The 5,542-nt window shown below is 51.3% G+C and overlaps 1 pseudogene; it reads left to right on the top strand.

The window, feature by feature from the left end:
• The first annotated feature begins 5,002 nt into the window (after positions 1–5,002).
• On the top strand, positions 5,003–5,234 carry LOC121495148 (annotated as a pseudogene).
• Positions 5,235–5,542: the final 308 nt, after the last annotated feature.

Below are 5,542 nucleotides of genomic sequence, written 5' to 3'. Positions count from 1 at the left end.
GGCACCCCCTTCCTGCCTGCTCTGGGGTCAGGCTGCCAGGATTAGATTCCAGTCCTTCTGCTCCTAGGTCCTGTCACACGTGGGGAGATGTCTTCGTTCTCTGTTGGCAACGATGAAGATACCAGCCCCGCTTCGTTGGGCTACCATGAGGACTAACGGACTGACAGGGTGCGAGAGCAAAGAGCAGGGGCTGGCACACAGCAAGTGCTCGGGGCATTCCTGCCACCATCCCCCCTCCTTCCCCCCTTCTTTCCTTTCCTTTTCCTTTCCCCACCTCCCTCCCCCAAACAACCCTCCACCCCCACCCCCGTTTTGTTTCTCCCTTCCATAAAAAACAGGCATCCACCTGGTCAGGTGTGTTGTATGAAAACAAAGATGATCCAAGTTGAGCTCCTTGGGAGTTCCACCTGCCAAGGGGAGCCTCACCCCCGCACTGCTGTCAGCATTGCTGTCCACTGAGCGCCCCCCTCCCTGGGTTCTTGGCTGCTCTTTGTCACTGAAGAGCCAGGAGTGTAGGCAGCCACCACAACTCCATGGTTCAGGTGAAGATGCCAAAGCCCAGAGAGGGGAGCTCACTTGCCCTAGGTCACACAGCTCACAAATGTGGGGTGTCCTGCTCCAGAGCCTTGGTGCTGGGCCCCAGTGCTGTGCTGGGGGACGGGGCTAGTCCTTGGGGACAATCTACCCGAGGAGATTACACTCACTCATTTGTTCTTTTATTCATTCATCCACCATCTCTGTGTCTCCCCGAGGGGTCTCCCATTTCTGAAGATGCAGACTGTTGGGTTTACTTCTGTATCCCCCAGTTCCTAGGAGCGCAGCAAGTGCCCCTAGACAGAGGTGGAAACCATACTTCCATGAGAGAATATTTGCAAACATAATACACCTACGCTCCACGCCTTCTCTTCATCTAGATTCCCCCTTGAGCCATGGTGTTCAGACTTCCTCCCTGTGTACTCCATGGAATCCCACCTGGGCCAGTGCCACTGACAGCTTGTCTTCAGGTGGGCACATCCAGTTGCCACTTGTCAGTCCTCTTCCACTGAGCTTCCTTGGACCCCAGTAAGCCCTCCTCCTTACGATTCCCTTGCTCTTCTCTTGGCTTCCATGACATGCCCTCTTTGGTTTCCATCCACTTCCTGCCCTTCTTTTTCAGGCCCCGTTATGAGCTCCTCTTCCGAGGCCCACTCCTACAAGGTTGGGGTTCTCTCCTCTCTTAACGTACTCTTCCTCTGGGTATTCTGAATTCCTGGGGATCTAAAACCCTTGTAAGGATGGCTTTCCTGAAGAGCACCTTACCCCCAAACCACCAACAGGGGCCCCTCTCTAACAGGGACATGGGGAAGAGAACTAATCTCAGGTGAAATGAAATTAGTGGGAAAAATCCCCAAACCTACGAGAGATTTCATGTGCTTTCTTTTACCTCTAACTGCTAAAAAACTATTTTGTCAGAGGAGTGAGAGACCATTAACATCTATGGTGCCTTCTCACTGTGGCAGGCCCTGTCCAGAGCATAACTTGATTTACTCCTCACCAGCCCAGAGAGGCTTGGAGTGGCAGGTGGCAGCTAGCTTCAGCTGTATAACAAGCACCCCAAAGTGAAGGGACTTGAAACATCATGACGTCTTTGGCTCACAGTTCTATGGGTTGGAGATGTGGACTTAACTCAGCGAGTGGTTCTTCTGCTGGCTTGGCTGGCCTCCCTCATGAGTCCTCATGGTGTCTCATCCTCCAGGGGGCCACCTTGACTTTTGCACATGGCATGGCTGCCATGTGACAACAAAAGCAAAAGCTACAAGGCCTCTTGAGCCCCAGACTTAAAATCGGCACCGCGTCCCTTCCACCATATTCAATTAGCTCAAGCCCATCACTGGCCCAGCCGCCATTCAAGGACAGTGGGAACAGACCCCACCTCTTGTGGGGAGGGTCGTGAAGTGTCGTGGCCACTACCCAGTCTGCCACATGGGCCATCTTCATTTTACAAAGGGGGCTGGTGGGAACAAAGGGGCTGGCTGGACTGCAGGTCCTGTGCCTCTCCCACAAATGCAGACCCGTGTGTCTCTGAGCTCAGAAAGGCAGTCCTCACCAAAGAGGCTGCTCTGAGGGGTCCCAGGCAGGCCAGTGACAAGCAGGGGCTTGACTCAAGAGGAGGATTAAGGACACTAAATCCATCCCTTGGACTTGAAGCCTGGCCAAAGCAGTAGGGCATCGCTCCAAGTACAGGCCTCCAAGGGAGACAAGCACGGGTGTCTCCCCACCAGGCTGCCTGGCTCAAGCTTTCCCAGTCTCTCCTCTTGGGACTCCGGGTACCTGGCATGCACCAGGCCCTGGGCTGGGCCCAGGGATCTGATGGCTGAGCACAGTCACTGCCCACACTGTCATCAAGTACCACCAACTCAAGCCTCGATATTTTCCCTGTGGTTGTCCTTAGAGCTGGGGCTCCCAAGCCTTCCTGGGGAGAACTCCATCTTTCCCACGTGCTGGGTAGGTGTGAGACCTTGGGCAAGTCACTGCATGCTCTCCCTGAGGCTCGGTTTCCTCCCCTGTAAAATAGGATTGAAGACGACGCTTTCCTCACAGGGAGGTGACGGGGATCAGAGAAGACAAGCGTGTAAAAGACTTCTCTCTGGGCCAGGGATGCCTGGGTGGCTCAGTGGTTAAGCATCTGCCTTCAGCTCAGGGCGTGATCCCAGGGTCCTGGGATGGAGCCCCACATCGGGCTCCCTGCATGGAGCCTGCTTCTTCCTCTGCCTGTGTCTCTGCCTCTCTCTCTGTGTGGGTCTCTCATTAATAAATAAATAAAATCCTTAAAAAAATAAAAATAAATAAAAGACTTCTCTTTGAGCCAGATAGATGTGACATTGTCTAGAGAGGACAGCCATCATCAGTTATACTCTCGGGTCCACAGTCCTGTCTGCAAACCCTTGAGTCCAGATGTGACTGGGATTACAAAAACCATGCAGTAAAAAAAAATAAATAAATAAAACAAAAACAAAACAAAACAAAAAAACAAAAACCATGCAGTGCCTGGACCATATATTACATAGCACCCCAGGGTGTGTGGAGCAGCCGCTCTAGCCAACCCACCTGATATTTCTACAGCAAAGCCTATGACTACTAGTGGTATATGGGCTAAATAAAATTTCTAGATAGTTTCACAGAATCTCGAGTTTTGCCACCAAATTCATTTTTAGGCTTTTGGTTTTCAAAAGATTGCTGGCAATGGGAATTACAGATTCTTTGGATCATTGTAATTATTAGTTGTGATTCTCAACCGTGGCTGCATATTAGAATGAGCTGGGGAGCTGGTTAAAATGCAGGTTCTTGGCTTCACGCCAGACCAAAGGAATCAGAAGCTCAGGAGGCAGGCCCCAGGGAATGGGCATTTTTTTAAAAAGGAATCTCTGCACCCAGTGTGGGGTTCAAACTCACAACCTTGAGATCAAGAGTTGCATGCTCCACCGACTGAGCCAACCAGGTGCCCCAGAATGGGTATTTTTTTTTAAGATTTATTTATTTACCTTGTAGGGGAAGGGCAGGGGGAGAGGGAGAGAGAATTTCAAGCACACTCTGCACTGAGTGGGGAGCCCAAAGTGGGGCTCGATCTCACAGCCCTGAGATCATGACCTGAGCCAAAATCAGAGCTGGCCGCTCAGCCGACTGCACCACCCAGGCACCCCCAGAATGGGTATGTTTTACAAGAGGCCAAGGTGAGTCTGATGCAGAACCCGTGATGAACCATACCCTAGAGATCATAAAACAGCATGGGGTTGGGTGCCTCACTAGCTTAGGAGGACCAGGGAAGACTTGCCTGAGGGTGGGGCCAGGCTTGCGCAGAGCAGCCAGGAGAAGGGGTGGATGAATGTCCCCAGCAGAGGGAACAGCGTGTACAAACCCCCCAAGGCAGGCAGACCCTTGGCAGCAAACTACAAACCATGGGAACTGAAAGGTCTCTAATGTGGCCAGAGCCTGTGAGAGAAGCTGCCTCTTCCACTACCTCTCTGGTGGGATTCAGAGGGGAGCTCGGAGACTGGGGTCCTTCCTGAGGGTGAAATCTGTGCAGATGGACACTCTACTCTCAGAGAAAAGCAAGCAGCAACTGTTCCTCTCTTCCTAGACCAGGGAGGGGAAAAAGTTAAAATCAGGGTGGGTGGGATGCCTGAGTGGCTCAGCAGTTTAGTGCCTGCCTTCAGCCCAGGGCATGGTCCTGGAGTCCCGGGATCGAGTTCTGCATCAGGCTCCCTGCATGGAGCCTGCTTCTCCCTCTGCCTGTGTCTCTGCTTCTCTCTGTGTCTGTCATGAATAAATAAATAATTTTTTTAAAAAATAAAATAAAATAAAATAAAATCAGGGTGGGTGCCAGGAGTTGCTCAGACTTACCAACACAGTGGTTTTCCAAGTGTTTCCATTTTGTAAGTTATTGTGGTGCCTTTTTGTCAAAATATTTTCCTACTGTCCCAACAATGGATGGAGCAAAGTGGCAGTGATACTGGGGGGTCTGGAGTCTTGTCGTCTTTGACCTCTCCCAATTCTCCCCAGGTTCCTTTGGGACTCTGGGGGATGGGGACCAGCTCAAAAACTCCAGGGAATCAGGGCTTAAAGAGGGGGACACCGGGATTGCCCGAGGAGTTTCTGTCATGCGGGGAGGTTGGGGCAAGATCCTGGCCCCCTAACTCCCTTTCCCATGCCCTTCTGGCCTGGGTGGAGTGTCCCTTAGGTCTCTCTGCATAAGTGTTTCTTTTGCCACAACTCACCTGTTAGGTATGGGTTGGACCTGTATGTCCACAAAGGGAGATGTTGAGGTCCTAACTCCCAGCACCTGTGAATGTGACTTTCTTTGGAAACAGGGTCTGTGCAGATGTAATCCGGTCAAGATGGGGTCATCAGGGTGGCCCTAACCCAATATGACTAATGTTCTTATAAGAAGAGGGAATTTAGGTTCTCGGCGGCTAGTTCCCAAGGACATGGGGTTCTGCAGAGTGAAGATATAAATCCCAAGGTCATGGCAAAACATCTGAAGTTCACTGCCAGGACTGGGATGATACAAGAGGGGAATGAGGAAGGTGCAACCAGGACCCTAAACAGAATCCTCGCCATGGATGTACATTATGGTACTCTATGAAAAGCCTTGACGCCAACAGAGGGAAAGCTGCCAGCAGATCTACAATGTGGAAATGACTCGCAAGACCAATCTGTTGTGAAAGAATCAGGAAGATCCGTGGCTGTGCCGCTGAGGCATGTGAATAGTAGCGGGGGAGCGGGGGGGTAGGGGCAGAGGGAGAGAGAATCCCAAAGCATACTCCACACTCAGTGCAGAGCCTGACACGGGGCTCAATCTCACGACCCTGAGATCATGACCTGAGCCGAAATCAAGAGTCTGATGCTTAACTGACTGAGCCACCCAGGCGCTCCAACTATAATAACATTTTTTCAAGCAGAAAAAAAAAAAAAAAAAAAAAGACGAAAAGAAGAGGGAATGTAGGACACAGAGTGATGGCCATGGGAAATCTGGGACGCATAAGAAGAAGGCTATGTGACAACA

Source organism: Vulpes lagopus, chromosome 7 (assembly GCF_018345385.1).
Source record: "Vulpes lagopus strain Blue_001 chromosome 7, ASM1834538v1, whole genome shotgun sequence".
In the NCBI taxonomy this organism is placed as follows: Eukaryota; Metazoa; Chordata; class Mammalia; order Carnivora; family Canidae; genus Vulpes; species Vulpes lagopus.
This window is presented reverse-complemented; position numbering and strand designations above follow the sequence as displayed.